The sequence below is a fragment of the Mobula hypostoma genome, chromosome 21 (genome assembly GCF_963921235.1).
Source record: "Mobula hypostoma chromosome 21, sMobHyp1.1, whole genome shotgun sequence".
NCBI classification, from domain to species: domain Eukaryota; kingdom Metazoa; phylum Chordata; class Chondrichthyes; order Myliobatiformes; family Myliobatidae; genus Mobula; species Mobula hypostoma.
Genome location: NC_086117.1, coordinates 60,390,988 through 60,414,707, shown reverse-complemented (window position 1 = coordinate 60,414,707; position 23,720 = coordinate 60,390,988). Strand labels below are relative to the sequence as shown.

Genomic DNA, 23,720 nt, shown 5'->3' with positions numbered 1-23,720 from the left:
TCCATTCTCTTGCCTTCTCTCCATAATCTCTGGCACCCTTACTAATTAAGAACATATCAACCTCTGCTTTATCTCTAACACTGGACCACAAGAACTTGCTTCCTAAATACTTTTGTGCTATTGATCATGAAAATCGCTGTGAAATTTCCCTATCACATACCATTATTTTGAAATCTCCTTTATTTGTTCCTTCAGCTTATAATTCAAGTCTTTTAAAATGTTGCCCACAATGTAAGCTGAAAAGTTTTCCATCTTGTCCAGGCATGCATGGGCATGTTTAAGCTGGGCAGATGCTGCATGGCAGGACAGGTTTTATAAAGCCTATAAATTTCCGTGAAGGGTTTCAATATTTGAGACAGATGTTTCCCAGAATAACTGATTAAAGAAGGCATTTTTGTTGGTCCACAAATCAAAGAGGTCATCAATAAGAGTAACAATTCAAAGAATTTCTAGTGGGACAGGAGAAAATTGCATGGAAGATATTCCAAGATGTTGTTGAACATTTTCTTGGCAGCTACAGAGCACCAAACTATGTGCAGCTGGTTGACAACATGCTTCAAGCATACAAAACTATGAGCAGCGCCATGTCACTAAAGATTCATTTTCTGCATTCCCATTTAATGCAGAATTAAATGCAAGATTGACCCTGTCAATCCTGGCGCTGCCAGTGACGAGCATGGTGAAAGGATTCACTGGACATTGCAACCATGAGAAATGGCATCAGGGCAACTGGAATTCATCAATGCTGGCTGATTATTGTTGGACACTTAAGTGAGAAGCCTCAGACACTGAGTACAAACGAAAATCATCAACAAAACATTTTTAGCTTTGTTGAACTACTGCAAAAGTCAGCACTGTTATGCAATTAAACACATTATTTTCAATAAAAGCTCATTTCTTGTTTCTCCTAATTTTATGTGATACAAGTAGTCTGAAATTATATTTGTGTTCAGCTTCCAATGGTCTATCATAAGCAAAAAACATTTCTGAGGAAGCAATACTTTCAAAAAAATTTGTTGTTCCATGTAATAGGTCAGGTTTTCAGCTGCCATATCGCTGTGATGCACATGCAAAGGTTCTGAATCCAAGCAGGCATCAGAAACAGTTACCTTGGAGGCAATGGTTCAGATATTTGATGGCGATTATGCACAACCACAGATTTTAAGTAGCTGGATTAATAAATTTACAGGAGGTCAATTCTTATACCTCAAACCACGGATGGATATCTATCTATATAAAGACAGGCAAAAAAATATAAAAAACCCAAGACTTTTCTCCAGCTTCTGCAGGGTAACTCCAACGGTACAGGAGTTAAGTGGTTACTGCAACATTTCACAGTGCCAGCGACTGGAAGATTGGGGTTCAATTCTCACCACTGCCTGTCCGGAGTTCGTACGTTCTCCCCGTGACCATGCAGGTTTCCTCTGGGTGCTCCAGTTTCCTCCCACATTCCAACACATACAGGTTAGTAAGTTGTGAGCATATTGTGTTGGTGCTAGAAGCATGGTGACAATTGCAGTCTGTGTTCTTGGTTGACAGAAACGACCTCTTTCCCAGTATATTTTGAATAAAACCAATCTTTTCTATTTATTTCTCTTTCTCTGTGCAATCAACCTGCTCTGTGATTCCAGTCATTGCTAAGTCAGTCTTAGTTATTAACTTGCATATGCTTTTGCTGGTGGAGACATACTAAGTAAGTTAATATGCCAAAAGAATGTTCCTACAAAAGAATGCAAGCCTTCATGTGAGTGCAGGATCAGGTTCGACAGTGTTTGCTGCATGGTGTCAGCTTTCTTTGAGGTTTATTATCTTAATATCAGAGTGTGACAGAGAGCAATCGATAAACACATCCCTTACACACACACATTGCCTTGACATTCTGCTGTCGTTGTGGTGAGTGTGCGCACTTCCATGTCTTCCCCGGTATATTCTCATAATGGGCCCCAAACCCAGCTGTTGTGCTTGGGTTGGCTTTATGGTGCCTTTCCTGCCATACATGGCAGAATATTCAATTTCTTTAGTAACAGGGATGTGTATATGTTGTTCGTATACTATATTTAAGATAAATGCCTGTTTATTTTGTAATGTGATCTGTCCTGAAATGCAATTGCAAAGGAACCATGGCACCGCCTCTACTTAGGAGTCGGCAGAGATTCAGCATGACATCTAAAACTTTGACAAACTTCTAAAGACATGTAGTGGAGAGTATGTTGACTGGCTGCATATTGGCCTGGTATGGAAACACCGATGCCTTTGAACGGAACATCCTAAAAAAAGGTAGTGGAGTCAGCTGAGTACATCATGGGTGCAGCCCTCCCAACCTTACAGGAAGTGCTGTCATAAGAAAGCAGCATCTATTATCAGAAATACTCACCACCCTCTTTTCTCGCTGCTGCCATCAGGTAGAAGGTACAAGAGCCTTAGGACTCGCACCACCAGGTTCAAGAACAGTTATTACCTCTTAACTATCAGGTTCTTGACCAAAGAGGATAACTACACTCACTTGCCCATGCATTGAGATGTTCCCACAACCAAGGATCTCACTTTATCTCATGCTTTCGTTATTTATTGCTATTTATTTATGTTTGCATTCGCACAGTTTGTTGCCTTCTGCACTCTGGCTAATCTTTCATTGATCCTGTTATTCTGCAGGTTTACTGATTATGCCTGCAGGAAAATGAATCTCACTGTTATACAGTATATGGTGAGATATATGTACTTCGATAATAAAATTTACTTTGAACTTTAATATGATTGCAATTACCTTGTGGGGTGCAGCATACTCTAATTTAGGTGTAATCTTAAATTAACTTTGTAGATAATTAAAGACAGTTTCTCCTGGTGCCTAATAGAATGGGTCTTCTTCACCCTCAGTAGGAGAGAGATTGGAACTGCGAGGAATTCACACTGGGCAACAATAAGTACGGAGCCATTACTGTGTTTTCTGGTAGATATCTTCTGTAAATATTGTCAGTTTTCTGTTCACTATTTTCACTAATTTTTGTAAGTTGGATTTTTGACGCATCAAATAAACACCCTTGCACTAAAGTGCAAAGCGACTCCAGCCATTATTTTCTTTGATCACAACTTGTGTATCTAACCCAGAGGTTCATGGACAGACATCAAGTACGGCGGATGTTAGCTACAGTAGCTAGACCCTTTCGCAGTCTGCTTCCAGATAGTCAACAACTACTGTTGCTAGCCCCAGTGATGGACAGCTACAGCTAACAAGAAGAATTTAACAATGGAGGCCCAGAATGCTTACACTAACTAAGCTAGATAAAAGATATTCTCATATCTGATCTGAACCAAACTAAACTAAACTGTTTCAATGACTGTTTTATATTCTGCGTTTTTTGTTCATTTTTTGCTGTTTGTGCGATTTGTTCATTTTCTTTGTGCGCTGGGGGGTTTGATGTTGTCTTGGAAAGGGTCCCATGGTGTTTCTTTGTTTTGTCGCTGTCTGTGGGAAGACAAATCTCAGGACTGGATACTGCATAAGTACTTTGATAATAAATGTATTTTGAATCTTCGAATAGCTCCAAATTTCCTTTTGACCGTCACCAAATTTTACAGATTATTTCATCGAAAGAACCCCATCCAGAAGCAGCACAATTTGCATCTCAAATGCTCTTAAGACTGTAAATAAACTAAATAAACTTCAGATTTGTGATCACATACATAAGAAGTTCATGCAGGAGGGAGGACTTCAGATTTTTGGACCACTGGGCTCTCTTTTAGGGAAGGTAAGACCTGTTCAGATGAAACAGTTTGCACCTGAACTGGAGGGGGAACTAATAACCTAGTTAGTGCTGTACGGGGAGAGGTTTAAACTAGAGTTGCAGGGGCATGCACAAGAACAGATAGTGGAGTGGTTCTGAAGAAAGATGTTGTTAAGCCTACATACAAACTTGGGAATTAAAACATCGAGCTTGGTGGGACTAATATTCTGAGCTGCATATATTTCAATCCAAGGAGTATTGTAGGAAAGGCAGATGAGCTTAGGGCATGGATCAGCACTTGGAATTATGACATTGTAGCCATTAGTGCATGAGGGGCAGGACTGGCAATTCAATGTCCCTGGGTTCCATTATTTTAAACGCGATAGAGTGGGAGGGATTAAAGGAGGAAGGGTGGCATTACTAGTCAGGAAAATGTTACAGCAGTGATCAGTCAGGACTGACTGGAGAGCTTGTCTAGTGAGGTTTTATGAAGAATAAGAAAGGAATAACCGTGTTAATTGGATTATATTATAGACCACTCAACAGTCCACGGGATCTAGAGGAGCAAATTTGTAGAGAGATCGCAGACTGTTGAAAGAAAATAGGGTTGCTGACTGGGTCTCCCATACTTTAAAACAGCTGGTTGGGAAAGAGTTTGTCAAATGTGTTCAGGGAAGTTTTCTTAATCAGTACATAGAAGTCCCAACGAGAGAGTGTGCAATACTAGATCTCCTATTAAGAGAATGAAACAGGGCAGGAAACAGAAGTTTGTGTAGGGGAACACTTTGTATCTGGTTATCGTACTTCCATTAGTTTCAAGGTAATTGTGGAAAAGGATAGGTCTGGTCCTTAGATTCTAAATGGGAGAAAGGCTAATTTTTACGGCATCTGAGAGGATGGATTGGGATAGGTTGTTTTCTGGCAAAGGTGTACATGGCATGTGGAAGGCCTTCAAAACTGAAATCTTGAGATTCCAGAGTTTGTATGTTTCTGTCAGGATAAAAGGCAAGGATAACTGGTTTATGGAACTTTGTTTTTCAAGAGGTATTGAGATCAGATTAAGAAAAAGGAGGTGCATGGCAGGTATAGGCAGGCAGGAACAAATGAAGTACTTGAGGAGTATAAGAAAAATGCAAGAGAACACTTAAGAAGGAAATCAGGAGGGCTCAAGGAAGACGTGAGATTGCTGTAGCAGACAAGGTGAAGGAGAATCCTAAGGGCTTATACAGATATACATATTAAGAGCAAGAGACAAAATTGGACCTCTGGTAGATCAGAATGGCAATCTATGCGTGGAGCTGAGAAACAGGGAGGAGATCTTAAATCCCCCTCTCTCTCCCCACCAGACCCTGCAACCTCCTCCCACCATACAACTCTCCAAGATCTCTCCATTCCTACACCTGAAACTTCTTACACATTTCCAGTTTTCATTGCTTCACCGAAGGAATGGAATGGTAGCGTAATGGTTAGCCGGCTGTAAGATCGGGGTTCGATTCCCGCCACTGCCTTTAAGGAGTTTGCACATTCTCCCCATGCCTGTGTGGATTTTCCCTGGGTGCTCCAGTTTACTCCCACATTCTAAAGAGATGCAGGTTAGGGAGAGTGGGCACCTATGTTGGCACCGAAAGCATGGCAACACTTTGTGTGGGCTGCCCCCAAGCACATTCTTGACATAAATAGTGCATTTCACTGTATGTTTTGATGTAAAAGTCTATGCAAAAGTCTTAGGCACATGTAAAAAAATCTTTGAAGCAAAGATGCATTCAAAATAGTGAAAAGTTTCTAAGTATCAAAAAAATTACTATAAAGAGCAGTGAACAGTCACAAAAAACTGAATCAAATCAATATTTGGTGTGACCACCATTTGCCTTTAAAACTGCATCAATTCTCTTCGGTACACTGTCATGCAGTTTCATAAGGAAATCGGCTGGTAGGTTATTTCAAACATCTTGGAGAATTTGCCACAGTTCTTTTGCAGACTTTGGCTGTCGCTTGCTTCTTTCTTTCCAGGTAATCACAGACAGCCTCAGTGATGTTGAGATCAAGGCTCTCTGGAGGCCATACCAGCTGAAACCATATAAAAATTCTAGTGTGCCTAAGACTTTTACACAGTAATTTTATCTTTAATTCGTTGAGGCTGTTAGTTCAGAATTCCCTCCTTAAATCCCAGCCTCTCAGAGTAATACAGTATTTGACCCACCAAGCCTGTGCCAACTATCAAGTAGTTAGTTACTTGCATTAATCCCATTTTATTTCTTCCCCCACTCTCCTTCCTGGTTAAAGACAACCACTATAACCAAACCAGAGGTTGCCCATGCTAATATTTCCTCCCTTACAGTACTGTGCAAAAGTCTTTGGCACATACGAATAGCTAGGGTGCCTGAGACTTTTGCACAGTACTGTAGTAATTTTATGTATTGCACTGTATTGCTCCAGCAAAAAGGAACCACAAATTTCATGTGATGATAAACCTGATTCTGATCTGGGTCTGTATTGTGGACTGAGAGTGGGAAGGGAGCAGGGAGAGGGGAATCATGGCTGGGAAAAGAGGAAGGGAGAGGGGAGGGACGGGAAGCACCAGAGAGACATTCTGTAATGATCAATAAATCAACTGTTTGGAATCAGATGAACTTGCCTGGTGCCTCAGAGCTGGGCTTGTCTCTGCACCCTGGCACTCCTCTGGTGCCTGTCCCACACCCCTCCCGTGGGATTCCACCATCCCCAACATACTTTGTTCCCACCAAACTCACTCTCCGCTCCACGTTGACAAATACAGTACAGAGCAAAATTCTTAGGCGGCCTAGCTGTACAGTATAAATGTGTCTCAGACTTTTGCACAAAGTCAGTCCCAATCTGTTCAATCATTATAATGATGGTGCTGCTGGTGAAGTTATTAAACACATGGTGTTCCATAACTATACGATCAAATTTCTCCGATACCAGACGTAATGCATCGTTCATCAGTGGGGCACCATGGCAGTGTAGAGGTTGGCACAACACTATTATAGCTCATAGCGTTCCAGAGTTTGGGGTTCAATTCCAGCACGGTTTGTACATTCTCCCCATTAACTGCCCGGATTTTCCACCGGTGCTCCAGATTCCTCCCACAGTCCAAATATGGACTGGTTAGTAAGTCCAAGAGGACCACAACCGTGTCGCTGGGTTTGGAGGCTTGCAGGCCTCAATGATCCAGAGAGCTATATTGGCTGGAGACGGGAATTTATGCTTTGGATCTTGGTAGGGTCACCCATGCTGAACAGGTCAAAGGGTAGAAGCCAGACTAGGAGTAGTCCACAAGTCCTCCAGGTTCAGAGGTCAGCTCAGGGTTAACAACCCTGACTGGCGAAACAAAATTGTTACAAAAACAGCAGTGAAAATTCCTTCTACATCTAAGTGTGATGGTATTCCTGAGTCTCCACCCGGGTCTTGCATGACTGACAATAATGAAATTCAAGAGGAAGCTGCTGGCATGATGAAGGAAGCCCTGAACACCACTGGAGATGGAGGACCTTCATTGCTGCCCTAAATGCCAGCAACATAATGGGCAGTAAGTAGGTAGGTTAATTGGTCTTAGTAAATTGTCCTGTGACTAATAGGGTTAAATAGGTGGGCTGTGAGGCAATGCAGCTCGATGGGCCGGAAGGGTCTGTTTGGTATTGTATCTCTAAATAAATTAATAAATCATCACAACAGCACGTTGATTGAACTTGTCCAGAATGTATTTGTTACTTTCATACTACGTTTTTCAAAGATCAGATGCATTCATGCACAAAATCGAGTAATTAGTGCAGTTTACGTCGCAGATCTATACTTACATTACTGATCTACATCTGGTTTAATGACTACACTTTAAAAAGAAGAGAGATTCCATTACTCAATATTTGTTTGATATGGAATCTGTCCAGGAACAAAAACAAGGTTGAGCGAAGTGCATGGACTTCTCTGGGCTAAAAGTTAGATCGTTCGTGTTGAAACAAGAGAAGTGAGTTACGTCACGATAATCATTTTCTTTGTTGCAAGTTGTAAATAGTTATTAAAGGGGAGGTTATGGAAAAAAGAAGTCAATTTCTTGAAAAGAAAACCAAATATGAAAACAGGGGAGGAACTATACTGGATAGTTTGTGGAGGAAAATTAATGGCACTCTCTTTCAGCTGGTAGGATCCAGTACCTCACACCCCTAGAACTAATGTTAGTTAGAAAGAGGCTGTGTGGTCATGGGGAGAGTGTGTGAACTCTGCCTCTGAGGGGAATCAAGATGCATCTTTGGAGCCATGAACCAGTAATGCTACCGTGCTGCCTAAATTCACTTCTATCAAAGTTTCTCTTTAATAGTAATACTGGCAGGTATCATAGTTTGCATCCCAACAAACCATGCAGCACAGTAGCGTAGTAGTCCCACAGCTGCCTGTACTGAGTTAGTACGTTCTTCCTGTGACCACGTGGGTTTCTTCCAGTTGCTCTGGTTTCCTCCCACAGTCTAAAGATGTACCCGTTGGTAGGTCAATTGGTCATTTCAAATTGTACCACGATTAGACTAGGGTTAAGTCGGGGGTTTGCTGGGCAGTGCAGCTCAAATGGCCAATCCCACACTGTATCACTAAATAAATAAAACTTAATAAATTCTAATCAAAGAGCAAAAGAATGTAAGTGCTGCAAATCTGAAACTAAAAGAGAAAGGAATTGTCAGCGTGTCATGCTGCAGGTGTGGAGAGAAAGGTGAAATACGAAGGTAAACGAGCCAACAATATCAAAGAGGATACCAAAAGTTTTTCAAATTTATAAAGAGTACAAGTGAGGCAAGAGTGGATATTGGACTGCTGGAAAATAACACTAGAGAGGTAGTAATGGGGGAACAAAGAAATGGTGGATGAACTGAATAAGTGCTTTGTATCTTTCTTCACTGTGGGAGACACTAGCAGAATGACAGAATTGCAAGAGTGTTGGGGGCAGAAGAGAGTGAAGTTGCCATTACGAGGGAAAAGGTGCTTGAGAAATTGCAAGGTCTGAAGGTAGATAAGTCACCTGGATCAGATAGTGTACACTCCAGGGTTTAGAAAGAAGTGACTGAAGAGATTGTACAGGCACTAACAATGATCTTTCAAGAAACACAAGATTTTGGAATGGTTCCAGAAGATTGGAAAATTGCAACTGTCACTCCACTCTTTGAAGGGAGGGAGGAAGAAGAAAGGAAATTATAGGCCAGTTAGCCTGACTTCAGTGGCTGGGAAGATATTGGAGTCCATTAATAAGAATGAGGTTTCGGGATACTTGGAGGCACATGATAAGGTAGGCCAAGGTCAGCACGGTTTCCTTAAGGGGAAATCTTGCCTGACAAATCTGTTAGAATTCTTTTTAGAAATAACAGGCAGGATAGGCAAAGGTGAGTTAGTGAATGTTGTTTACTTGGATTTGCAGGCCTTTGACAAGGTGCTGCACATGAAGTTGCTCAACAAGAGCCCATGATATTACAGGAAAGATACTGGCATGTATAGAAGAATGACTGACTGGCAGGAGCAAATAGTTGGAATAAAGGGGTCTATTCTGATTGGCTGCCGGTGACTGATGGTATTCCGCAGGGGTCAGTATTGGGACCGCTTCTTTTCACGTTATACAGTAGGTTAACAATTTGGATGATAGAATTGATGGCTTTGTGGCCAAGTTTTCAAATGATACCAAGGTCGGTGGAGTTAAGTGTTAAGTGTTAAGGAATCAGGGAGTCTGCAGAAGGACTTGACAAATTGGGAAAATGGGCAAAGAAATGGCAGGTGGAATATAGTATAGGGAAGTGTATGGTCATGCACTTTGGCAGAAGGAATAAAAGCGTACACTGTTTTCTAAAAGGGGAGAAAACTCAAAAATCAGAGCTAACGGCTAACTTGCAGTTTGAGTAGGTGGTAAGGAAGGCAAATGTAATGTGAGTATTCATTTCAAGAGGACTAGGATATAAGAGCAAGGATGTGATGCGGAGGCCTTATAAGGGATAGTTCAGACCACATTTGGAGGATTGTGAACATTTTGTCCCCCCTTAACTAAGAAAAGATGTGCTGGCATTAGAGAAGGTCTTTTTATTTTAGAGATGCAGGACCGTACAGGCCCTTCCAGCTCAACGAGCACACACCACCCAATTACACCTATCTGACCTATTAACCTACTAACTTGTATGTCTTTGGCATGTGGGAGGAAACCAGAGCACCCAGTGGAGATCCATGTGGTCGCAAGGAGAACATGCAAACTCCTTAAAGAACCCTGTTGTTGGCTCCGTAAAGTGATGCGTTAACTTCTATGCTATTGGGCCAAATGGGAAGAAATATTTTTCACCAGTGAATGTTTGGAATTTTCTATTCAAGAGAGCCACGGGCAAAGGAAGATTTTTATATATTTAAGGGATTAAGGAATACGAGTTTGGACAACAGAGGTAAAAGATAATAAAATAAAAATAAAAGATAAAAAGATATTGAATGGTGGAAATATTTCTACACCTGTTTGGATTTATGTTCTAAAAGCCCCAGATGTGCAATATAATTGATCCACAAACAACGTAGAATTAGCAACAAGTTTATGAACGATCATCAGTTTGAAATATTAATGGTTCCTCTCTGTACTGATGCTGCCCTAACTTGCTGAGAAGTTCTAGCATTCTGTTTTAACTGCAATTGTCAGCCTGCAGCGTTCTGTGATTGGATAAAAAAAAATGGAAAAAGATCATTAAAAATTGCCCTCCTAATCATCATCGTCATTCTGTGCCATGTCATATGCCGTGGTTGATCATGGCCTCCATGACCATGATTGTTCTTGGCAAATTTTTCTATAGAAGTGAAGTGGTTTGCCATTGCCTTCTTCTGGGCAGTATCCTTACTAGACCGGTGTCCCCAACCATTATCAATACTCTTCAGAAATTGTCTGCCTGGTGTCAGTGGTCACATAACCAGGACTTGTGATATGCACCAGCTGCTCATATGACCATCCACCACCTGAATCCATGGCTTCACATGACCCTGATCGGGGTGGGGGGGGGGTGGCTGAGCAGCTGCTACACCTTGCCCAAGGGTGACCTGCAGACTAGCGGAGGGAAGGAGCGCATTACACCTCCTTTGGTACAGACGTATCTCCACCCTGCCAGCCAAGCCCCTCCAAAAGATCCAGTCATCAACAATAGTTTTAGCTTGAAATTAAACAAACATTAAAGCAATATGATTTTGTTAGCCAGCGACCTTCTGAGCATTGTTCACAAACCAGTTACTGAGGTAGACAATTGTGCTTTTTAAACATACATTGATCAATCAAGTTCAAATTCAAGATAAATTTATTGTCTTTCAACTGTATACACGTATACCACCAAATGAAACAATGTTCCTCCAGACCAAGGTGCACTGCACAGTACATGTAACTGACACTCACACACAACACAAAAGTAATATTATAATTAAATTAAATAATAAGGTACATTTGCAACACAATTTAAAAAGTAAACAGCATTATGCTACTGGCACTTCATATGTGATGAGACCTGGGAATTGGCAGGGAGTTCGGTAGTTTTACGAACTGGAGGAAGAAGCGTTTCCCTTGTGCTAATGCTGTGGTACCGCCTGCCTGATGGCAGGGGATTCAGAGATTGTGGGATGGATGGGAGGGAACATTGACAATACTAGGGGCCCTGCGTACCTCGCACTCTTGATAAATACTTCTGATGGGTGGAAGAGAGACTCCCCATGATCCTCCCAGCAGTCCTCACAATCCTTTGCAGGGAATTGAGGTCGGAAGCAAGGATATCTTAACAGTGGAAAGGAATAGCTTACCACATTTGAAATAACCATTTCCACTGGGCTCTAAACTAGAAATATTCACGAGCCCTGCATGTGCATTCCCTGACAGCCTGAATAAAATCTCACATTTCTGGCCACCGAGCATTTTGAAATTAGATTCTTCTTCAAGGCTGCATTGCTATGCTTGGTAAAAATTATACTTGTTTGCTCCGATAACACCCTGCAACTACTAGGATTTCAAAGCTGAGTGATCAGGTTACTTCACTGACTGCTGAATTTATTACCACCGAGTTTAATTTTGAAATTAGGGCCTCACAACAATAATGTATCTTTATACAATCCCGTGTGAAGCCTTTCAAGCCAGATCTGTTCAACGTTTCATAAGGAAACTCACACTCTGCTCAATAACCTTACAGGGTGCTTAAAATTCGTGTTGGGATTCTAGGTTGTTTTTTCACCAGGAGGATGCCGAGAAAGATATTTCCTTGCCTCCAATTTGCAAAGATGGTCAAAGAAAGAAACATTTTAAATTATGTAGAACTTCATCAAATAGCTCTTACCAAATGATCTTCCATGCTTTTTTGGTGCAAGGGGAGGGGGTTTGGGGTCTATGTTCTTGCTACATTTCGTGCAGGGGAAGGGTATTTGGGGGGGGCCAATGCTTTTGTTACATTTTGTGTGGGTGAGGGGGATTTGTGGTCGATGTTCTGGTTGAGCTTCATGCAGGGGAGGTGATTTTGGGATCGATGTTCTTGCGTTCCACACGGGAGAGAGGGTTTGGGGTTGATGTTCTTGCTGCGTTTCGTGCGGAGGAGGGGTATTTGGGGGGGGGTCAATGTTCTTACTGTATTTCATGCAGGGAAGGGAGATTGGGAGGGGTTCGATGTTCTTATTGCATTACGTGTGGGGGAGGGGGGTTTGGGATTGATGTTCTGATTGTGTATCGTGTGGGTGAGGAGTATTTGGGGTCGATATTCTGGCTGCGTTTTGTGCAGGGGAGGGAGGTTGATGGGGTTGATGATCACATTGCTGTTCTTTTCTTGGTGCAGCGGGGTGGGTTTGATCTTTCTCTTTCAGCAACTTCCATGGTCTTTCTTTGTTTCGTGTCTATCGTGATGAATCTCAGAATTGTATACTGATAATAAATGAACCTTTGATCTGTACAGATAGCATCCAAAACAAAAAATCTTATAATGTACCTCAGTACAGAGGACAGTAATGACCAAATGAACAACTCTTCAGACATTGGAATCTATTCAGCTCCTTAACTGTACTGTACATTAACTCTCAAACTAGGCTGCCTAAGAGTTTTGCACAGTACTGTATTTGTCAACGTGGAGCAGAGAGCGAGTTGTAAATCTGGTAGGAACAAAAGATGTTGGGAATGGCCGGGGTGCAGCACTGTGGGAGAGGTGGGGGACAGGTGGCAGAGAAGCTGTGCCGAGGCAGTGTAAGGCACTGGTGCAGACACAGCCAGTCCTGAGACACAAGGCAATGTCAGTTGATTGCAAACGATTGGTTTATTTATTATTATAGAATGTCGCTCTGGCGCTTTCCGACCCCTCCCCTCTCCCTTCCCCTTATCCCAACCATGATTCCCTTTTCCCTGCCTCCTTCCCACTCTCGTTCCACAGTCGAGACCCATATCAGAATCAGGTCTATCATCACTTACATATGTCATGAAATGTGTTTTTTTTTGTGGGAGCAGTACAGTGCAATACATAAAATTTCTACAGTACCGTGCAAAAGTCTTAGGCACCCTAGCTATACAGCCCTAAGACTTACGCACTGTACTGTACAGTGCACAGTGCAATACATTAAAGACTGAAACCATAAAAACATCATCTTAAGGGGTGGGTGGGGGGGGGTTGCGGTTTGGGATAAGCAGAGACAGAACATATTAGGAAGACACTTTGCTTGGGGCCATGTGTTTTTAATGTTTCTTTTGCATGCTTCCACTTCCTGAGTCTAGAATTGCTTTATTTAGAATTGTTTGACGAAAGCTCCAGTGTCTTGGCCTGAAACATCCGCTCTTTATTCCTTTCCATAGATGCTGCCTGACCTGCCGAGTTCCTCTTGCATCTTGTGCTTGTTACTCTGGGTTTCCAGCAGCTGCAGAATCTCATATATTTATGTTTGTAATTGCTCTTTCTGGTGTAATTTTGTCACAATTTACGTAATTTTTTTCCTGAATGTGTGCATCTTCGGGCAGACGGGGCTCGTTGGCCGTGGCTGGCAGCTCACCTGAGAGAAGGAAAACTCTGATCTCACATTTCCACTGCCTTGCAGCTATACCCTCTGATGGGGGAGACTTCAGGAGTAAACCGTGAGTGGAAAATCTGGAGCTGGAGTCCCCAAGGCAATTCTACATTGAGTTCACATGCTCTTTTGAAGTGGTGACATTGGTTAGCACAATGCTATTACAGCTCGGGGCATCAGAGTTCAAAATTCAATTCTAGCGCTGTCAGTAAGGAGTTTAGATACTCTCCCTGTGACCGCATGAGTTTCCTCCCACAGTCCAAAGACATACCAATTAGTAGGTTAATCCGTCATTGTACATTGTCTTGTAATTAGGGTAGCATTAAATTTATTTATTTTGAGATACAGCATGGAACAGGTACTTGTGGCCCACTGAGGCGCACCACCTACTTAGCCCTAGCCTTATTGCAGGGTAATTTACAATGACCGGTTAACCTACTGACCCGTATGTCTTTAGACTGTGGGAGGAAACCAGAGCACTCAGTCAAAACCCATGCACACACGGGAAAGAACGTACAAAGTTTCTTACAGATGACACCGGAATTGAACTCTGAACTCCAATACCCTGAAGTGTAATAGCACTGCGCTAAGCAATATCTCCACTTCAAAACAGCATGCATCCATATTTCAGGATTTCCAATTAACACTTCAGACACCCAAAATGAATGTTAAATCAGCATTGTCTGGTTTTCCAGTTAACTGCAGTTCACAGCTCTCAGAACCCATTCTCCACAGTTGCATTTTAAATTTAATCTACAGTCCATATTCAGATTTGAAGATTGATGGCTGAAGTTAGTTGCAGAAATTGATAGTTAATATTTTGTTATATGTCCTAAGCCCAAAAACACTCTAACAAATTGTCTCAAGGCCCAGATGCAAGATTTTGACCTGAAATAACACCAATTCCTTTTCTGCCACAGGTGCTGCCTGACCTGCTGAGTTCCTCTTCCACCAGATTGTTTATTTATTTACTTACTTATTTATTGAGATACAGTGCAGAATACGCCCTTCTGGGCCCTTGAGCTGCACTGCCCATCAACACCCCCACACCCTGATTTAACCTGAGCCTAATCACAGGACAATTTACAACATCCAGTTAACCTACCAACCGGTACGCCTTTGGACTGTGGGAGGAAACCAGAGCACCTGGAGGAAACCCACGCAGTCATGGGGAGAACGTACAGTGTTTGTTGTGAGGGAGTTAATTAGATTGGCTTTTACCATATGCTTTATAAATACAGGTGGGTCAAATAAGCAATTGTCACAAAATGCTTCAGGGGCAGGCAAGAGTGCAGGCTAATTCTCCTCAGAATTGCGCCTTTCAGTCAAGTATTTTGCAATTCTCAATTGAGAAAGAGGCACTAGTGGATATCAGACATTCCTGTAGACCTGAGATCTCCGCTTGTCAGGTGGGCAAGTCTTCAAATGAAGCAAGGAAACAAAGAATTCTGTGGAACGCACAGCATTGTAAACAAGAATTTTGATCGGCATCTTTACTTTGGCCTTTACAGTAAAGTTACTGTTGCATGACAAGAAAAAAATCATTGGGGCATGACTGTTTCTTTTTCACTGTTCTTGCCCCAAGGCAATGGCTCCCAACCTGATTCTGATATGGTCTCCATTATTAATGGCATGGCAAAAAAAATATTGGGAGCCCATGCTCTAAGTGAATTAATATGTCAAGTTAACTTTTCCCCACACCCTGATTTAACCTGAGCCTAATCACAGGACAATTTACAACATCCAGTTAACCTACCAACCGGTACGCCTTTGGACTGTGGGAGGAAACCAGAGCACCAGGAGGAAACCCACGCGGTCATGGGGAGAACGTACAGTGTTTGTTGTGAGGGAGTTAATTAGATTGGCTTTTACCATATGCTTTATAAATACAGGTGGGTCAAATAAGCAATTGTCACAAAATGCTTCAGGGGCAGGCAAGAGTGAGGGCTAATTGGGAGCCCATGCTCTAAGTGAATTAATATGTCAAGTTAACTTTTCCCCCATCACTGAAGGTGTAAAAGAAATCAGTGGCTAGAATTCTCGGTGCTATCTCCACCATGGATAGTCGCAAGCCTGGCTTGAGAATGGGGCTAGAAACGCCACTGCATAAAAACCCAGAGCTACAGAAGCTCCAAAGACCTCACCCCTGGGAGAGGAAGGATCTTTGCCTAGAAGACATATGAAGTCACGTGGTGAAAGCTGTAGTGGATGCCACAGGGCCGATCAAGCTTCGGAAGAGAGTCCGAGCAAAAAACACCTGGTGTCGTGACCTTGAAGCTGACACCAAGAAGATGTACTACACCTGGGGACAACGTGAAAGACTGGCTCAGGACAGAGGACTCCGGCGAGCTGCTGTCAGCAGCCTTTGCCCCAGTAGGGTGACAACATTTCTTGGTGCTTGCCATCGCCATGGTATTTAAGAAGATGGCACCATGGTGTAGCTTTACAGTACCAGTGATCAATGATCAGGGTTCAATCCCCAGCACTGTTTGTAGGGTCACACGTTTGCATGGCTTCCTCCAGGTTCTCCAATTTCCTCCCGTGTTACAAAGACCTACCGGTCAGAGTTACTAAGCTGTGGGCTTGCCACACTGATGCTGAAAGCAGACTGACACTTGCGTGCAGCACACAGCACATCCTCACACAGTGTTGGTCGTTGATGCCAATGATGCATTTTACTGTATGTTTCAATGTTCTGATGTACAGTACTGTGTAAAAGTCTTAGGGATATACAGTGCTGATAAAAAGTATTCACCCCCGCCCCCGGAAGTTTTCACGTTTTATTGTTATACAACATTGAATCACAGTGGATTTAATTCCACTTTTTTGACACTGATCAGCAGAAATAGACTCTTTTGTCTCAAAGTGAAAACAGATCTCTACAAAGTGCTGTAAAACAATAAAACATGTGAATTTCCAAAGGGGGTGAGTACTTCTCATAGGCACTGTATATATAGATAGGGTGCCTAAGACTTTAGCACAGTACTATAGTAATTTTATGTATTGCACTGTACTGCTGCCACAAAAAAAATCATGACATATGTGAGTGATGATAAACCTGATTCTGATCTGGGTCTCTATTGTGGATTGAGAGTGGGAAGGGGGCAGGGAGAGGGGAATCATGGTTGGGAAAAGGGGAAGGGAGAGGGGAGGGAGCGAGAAGCCCAGAGAGACATTCTGTAATGATCAATAAACCAACTGTCTACAATCAAATGACTTTGCCTGGTGTCTCAGGGCTGGGTGTGTCTGCACCCATGCAACCTCTCACCTCTGGCACTCTCTACCTGTCCCACACCCCTCCCGTGGTGCTCTACCTTCGCCATTCCCCACATACTTTGCTCCCACCAGATTTACAAATGCACTCTCCGCTCCACATTGGCAAATACAGTACTCTGCAAAATTCCTAGACACTCTATGTGCCCAAGAATTTTGCACAGTACTGTAGCGTTGTGAAAGTGGAGACACATTAGACAAGGTTTACTGGGTTCTGCTGTGGCTTCATGTCTGTACACAGTCTCTCTTAGATGGACTTCAGTTCTGAACACTATTTGTTGGTGTTTATTGTTTGCACAGTTGTTTTTTATTCTCTCGGCACATTGGGTGTTTGACAGTTTTTTCTTAATGGGTTAATTTTGGGGTTTCTTTGTTTTGTGGTTGCCTGTAAGGAGACGAATCTCAAAGTTTGCATAATGCATATATGCTTTGATAATAAATGGACTTTGAACATTTAAGTCATTTAGACAGAAACATGAAGAGGAGAAGATGGCGGCACGACGCACCTTGCGCGGCCACTCCAGTGAATGATATCTGTAATCTGTCAAGTAGGGTGCCGTGCACAATCCTGATTTGATGGAGACAGACATGAGAGAACGGAGGAACATCTGGAGAAACTTCTGAAATGCCTTTATCGCTGCCGCTGTTACTGTGTGATCCAGAATCTCCGAAGGAGAAGGCCCCGAATCCTCGACTTTGCTTGTTGCTCGGCGGCTGGGACAGGGTCGAAGCGCTCGGCAAAGATGGTGCTCGGTGCTCGGTGTCAAAGGGCTGATCGGAGGCTCGAAGTTTTCGGATGGACTCAGAGTCAGCTGTGGTCGGGTACTTCCAACGCACCGACAGCTGTCAGCTCCTGGAGGTTTATGACAGAGAGAGTTTCTCCCTTCTGCCACCTACTATCAGGGACTATCGGGAGTCGATCGGAACTTTTAGACTTTTTTTTACCATTCCCATGGTCTGCTCTTTATCAAATTATGATATTGCTTTGCACTGCTGTAACTATATGTTATAATTATGTGGTCTTGTCAGTGTTAGTCTCTGGTTTGTCTTGTTTTTCTGTGATATCACTCTGGAGGAACATTGTATCATTTCTCAATGCATGCATGCATTTCTAAATGACAATAAATGAGGACTGAGTGTCCTCATAATCTAATCTAATGGATAGGAAAGGTTTAGAGGTGGACAACTTGGTCAGCAAGGACAAGTTGGGCCAAAAAGATTCCATACTGTATAACTCTGCAACTCAAGTCCCAGATTCCCATGGGCAAATTTGCTCTGTGGAACACACACAAAATGCTGGAGGAACTCAGCAGGCCAGGCAGCATGTAGGAAAAGCGTACAGTTGACGTTTCAGGCCGAAACCTTCCGGCAGGACTGGAGAAGAAAAGCTGAGGAGTAGATTTAAAAGGTGGAGGGAGGGGAGAGAGAAGCACAAGGTGACAGGCGAAATCTGGAGGGGGATGAATGAAGTTGTGCTTCTCTCTCCCCCCCCACCCCCCCCACCTTTTAAATCTTCTCCTCAGCATTTTTTCTCCAGTCCTGCTGAAGGGTTTCGGCCCGAAATGTCAATTGTACTTTTTTCCTAGATGCTGCCTGGCCTGCTAAGTTCCTCCAGCATTTTGTGTGTGCTCACATTTCCAGCATCTGCAAATTTTCTCTTGTTTGCTCTTTGGAGTTGTCTCTCTATCTGGTCGTCAGTATTTTCTTTACCCTGTGATCTCATAACCTCAAAGAGAAAACAAGTGATTCGGCTCTTCACAAGAAACAATAACAGCAGACACAAACACATCTGAATCCTATAATGGTCAAAGGTTAGGGCACCCAAGATGACAGGTTTGGAGAGATTACAGAGAGAGATTAGGTTCAATTGTCATGTGTCAGAACACTGAAACACAGTGAAATGGGTTAGTCATGGAGTCACAGAACACTATAGCACAGAAACAGGCCCTTCAGCCCATCTACTCTGAATAATCTACTATTATTCTGCGAAGTCCTACTGACCTGCACCCAGACTATAGATCTCCACATCCCTCCCACCCATGTACCTATCCAAATTTCTCTTACGTGTTGAAATCAACGTAGTTTGGTCAACAACCAACACAGTACGAGATGTTGCTGGGGGCAGCCCGTAAGTGTCACCATGCTTCCAGTGCCAACACAGTATGTCCACAACTTACTTTGGAACGTGGGAGGAAACCGCAACACCCGGAGGAAACCAAATAGTCATATGGGGAGAATGTATCAACTCTGTACAGACAACATTCAAAGCTCACAGTACATTTATTCTTGAAGTACATACATGCCCCCATGTACAACCCTGAGATTCCTTTTCTTGTGGGCATACTCAATAACCCTATAGAATAATAACTATAACAGAATCAATGAAAGACTGCCCAACATGGGCATTCAATTAGAGTACAGAAGACAACAAACTGTGCAAATACAAAAAAAATTAATAATAATAATAAATAAATAAGCAATGAAAATTGAGAACATGAGACGAAGAGTCCTTAAAAGTGAGTTCATAGGTTTTGGGTTGAGCTCTCTGATTCAAAAGCCTGATGGTTGAGGGATAGTAACCATTCCTGAACCTGGTGGTGCAAATCCTGAGGCTCACTGGCAGCAGTGAGAAGGGAGCGTGTCCTTGGATGGTGGGGGCCCCTAACAACAGATGCTGCTTTCCTGTGTTTCATGTAGATGTGGTGGTGGGGAGGCTTTACCCACGATGTTCTGGGTGATGGGCACTGAACCCTGATCTTACAGATGGCTCTGTCAGACGTAATGCTGACCACAATGCTAACATGCCATGCTCATCGTCACGGAATCATACACCTCAGAAGGAAACGTTTGGCTGTTTGCTTTTTTACTGCCCGTCACGCCGCTGGCATTTAGGGCAGCAATGAAGACCCTCCGTCTCTGTATGTACAGAAGGATTCTCCATTGCTGTTTCTGTAACAATTGTTCTTTTGACCAGTCAGGGTTGTTAGCCCTGAGCTAAACCCCCAAACCTGGAGGACTGGTGGACCACTCTTAGTCTGGCCTCTACCCTTTGACCTGTTTGGCATAGCTGACCCCACCAAGAGTCAAAGCATAAAGCCCTGACTCCAGCCAACAAAGCTCTCCAGGTCACTGAGCCACACAAGCCTCCAAACCCTACGACAAGATTATGCTCTCTTGGAGGTTGGCTGTTTGCTTTACTGGAATTAATCAAAGGAGAACAGCCGGCACTTTAACTCAGCAGTGTCGCAGTGAAGATGTGTCACTGTGATTAAAGGGTTAACTGCCGCTCTCCAATTTCTCTCTAGCTGCCAAAGACATCTGGTATGGGTGTGTTAATTTAGGGAAAAAAATGACATTAATCAAAACTATGGATCAACAGGCCTATTTATCACTGATTCTGGGGAAGGGTAGGGGTGGGCAAAAAAAAACGTCAAGATCTTCTTGATGGATTCATTGTTAATCAACTTGACTAAGGTGCATTACTTGCTGTTCAACCTGTCTCAGGACACTTTTGTATTTGTGTACTCTGATGCTTCGCATACTTCACCCTGCAAGGCAGATTTTTAAAAAATTTGTACAGACTTAGTTTGTGTATCTGTGAGCCCATAAGACCTGAATAACCTACAAAGAAAAATTCCTGAGATTTACTCAGTAATCGTGCAACTACATACTGCTTCTCAGACGACACGAACTCTTCAATAACTTAAGAGTTTACGAGTGGCCAAAATAAGCAAATTAGTTTGAACCCTTGCTCCTCCAAGAGGACCACAATCTCGTTATAAGGTTTGGAGGTTTGTGTGCCTCAATGACCAGGAGAGCTATGTTGGCTGGAGTCGAGGCTTTATGCTTTGGCTCTTGGTAGGGTCACCCATGCCAGACAGGTCAAAGGGTAGAGGCCAGACTAAGAGTGGTCCACCAGTCTTCTAGGTTCAGGGGTTCAGCTCAGGGCTAACAACCACAACCGGTCAAAACAAATTGTTACGGAAACAGCAATGAAGAATCCTTCTTTTTCTGTGTGCAATGGTGTTTATAGACAGAGATGGAGGACCTTTGTTACTGTCCAAAATGCCAGTGGCAAGATGGGCAATAGATCAGTACCAAACTAAGATGGGGAAGAAATAACCACATGTGCTTAAAGCAAGCGTGAAGGAGGGTCGTGCACAAGACTGGACCATGTTACGACTAATACAAGTTAAAAGTGCGAAGTTCAAAGTAAATTTTTTTTATCAAAGTTCATATATGGCACCATATACAACCCTGTGATTTGTTTTCTTGCAGGCATTCACAGTAAATCCAAGAACCATAATAAAATCAATGAAAGACCACACCCAAAGGATCTGCAATGCCGCAAAAACAGAAACAGAGTTAACGTTTCAATTCAAAGATCCTTCATCAGAACTGAGAAAGAGAGAAACAGGGATGAATAAAACAAGGTGATCAACTCCCATCAGACACTCAGTGGTCACTTTATTAGATGCCTCCTATACCTAATAAAGTCACCGCTGAATGTACGTTCGTGGTTTTCTGCTGCTGTATCTCACCCACTTCAAGGTTTGAAGTGCTGTGCATTCTTCTGCACACCACTGTTGTAATGCACGGTTATCTAAGTCACTGTCACCTTCCTGTCAGCTTGTACCAGCCTGGCCATTCTCCTCTGACCTCTCTCCTTAACAAGGCATTTTCATCCACAGAGCTGCCGCTCACTAGATGGCTCTGTAAACTCTAGAGACTGTTGTGTGTAAAAATTCCAGGAGATCAGCAGTTTCTGAGCTACGCAAACCACCCTGTCTGGCACCAATCATCATTTCCGGTCAAAGTCACTTCAATCACATTTCTTCCTCATTCTGATGTTTGGTCTGAACATCATCTGAATTTTTTGAGCATCTCTGCACGACTTTATGCATTGAGTTCCTGCCACATGATTGGCTGATTAGATATTAGCATTAATAAAGTGGCCACTGAGTGAAAGTCAAAAAAGAGGAAGAAATATGGTTGAGACATCTATACTTTCTGCTCTTATACCTGTTGGCTTTTAGGGCAGCAATGAAGATCTTCCATATCTGCTGGGGGTGTTGACACTACAAATCAACACAGCTCTCTCAACATACTTCCTTCCATCCTGCTTCTAAATTCCCCTCCGATGATGAGAATCTGCAGAGAGGAGTCCCTGAGAGGTCTTACTTTAATACACGCTTTATGTACTCAGAATGTGTTTATGTTGTTGTGTTTCCATTTCCAGATGATTCACTCTTTCAGGCAGTAGAGATTTAAAAATGAAAGATTAGAACGTGCTACACCTGCCCATACACCTTCTTCCTCATGGCCATTCAGGAACGTCAAACAGTCCTTCCAGGTGAGACAACACTTCTACCTGTGAATCTGCTGGGGTCCGTCTATGGTGTCCGGTGCTCCAGGTGTGGCCTCCGCTATGTTGCTGAGACTCTTCGTAAGTTGGGGGGGGCCACTTCGTCGAGCAACTCCACAACATCTGCCACAAGCAGGACCTCCCAGTGGCCAAACATTTTTATTCCAATTAGATTAGATTAGATCATGAGGACACGCAGTCCTCTTTTATTGTCATTTAGTAATGCATGCATTAAGAAATGATACAATATTCCTCCAGTGTGATATCACAGAAAACACAGGACAGACCAAGACTGAAAAACTAACAAAAACCACATAATTATAACATATAGTTACAACAGTGCAACAATACCATAACTTGATGAAGAAGAGACCATGGCACAGTAAAAAAGTTCAAAGTCTCTAGAAAGTCCCACATCTCACGCAGACGGGAGAAGGAAGAAAACTCTCCCTGCCATGCCCGACCACAGTCCGATTCTGAGTTGTCCGAAAACTTTGAGCTCTGATCCGCCCTTCGACAACGAGTACCGAGCACCATCTCTATCCAAATGCTTCGACCTCAGCCTCGGTCGCCAGCAGCAGGCAAAGCCGGGGATATTGGGGCTTTCCCTCCGAAGATTCTCGATCGCACAGTAGCAGCGGCAGCGAACCGGCATTTCAGAAATTTCTCCAGATGTTCCTCTGTGCTTTCACGTCTGTCTCCATCAAATCAGAATTCCCATTCCCGTTCCAACACGATGATCTATGGCCTCTCCTTGTGCAAAGATGAGGCTACCCTCAGGGTGGAGGAGCAACACCTTATATTCCATCTGGGTACCCTCCAACCTGATGGTGTGAATATCGATTTCTCCTTCCAGTAAACAAAATTCCACACCCGCCCCCACCTTCCTCTCTTCCTCACTCTGACCTTTTACTTCTCTCCTGAATATTATTTCCCCCTGGTCCTCACCTTCTTCCCTTTCTCCTATGGTCCATTCTCCTCTCCTATCAGATTCCTTCAAATTCCCCCCCACCACCCCTTCCTCTATTCACCACTCTTTCCTCTCCAACCCTTGACCTTTCCCACCCACCTGGCTTCACCTATCACATTCCGCTAGCCTCCTTCCCCTCCCCCCAACCTTTTTATTCTGGCACCTGTTACATATCTCAAGGAGATCTTGTGACTTTCTTGTGAGAATGATGTAATGGTCTTTTGGAGGTTAGCTGATGTAACTTTCCCGCCGATGTGAGGTCACGTGATGACATGTTCACCACGGGTATAAAAGGGAAGACCCCTGGTGACACAGTTAGTTTTCCAGTTAGAATGTCAATGACATACTCCGCTTTGCTGCATATTTG

At 43.1% G+C, this 23,720-nt stretch overlaps 1 protein-coding gene across 1 annotated transcript in view; it reads right to left on the bottom strand.

The window, feature by feature from the left end:
- The window catches only part of txnrd2.2 (thioredoxin reductase 2, tandem duplicate 2), a 197,458-nt gene that overhangs the window by 27,829 nt on the left and 145,909 nt on the right, over positions 1-23,720 (bottom strand). The gene's annotated exons all lie outside the window — the stretch shown is intronic.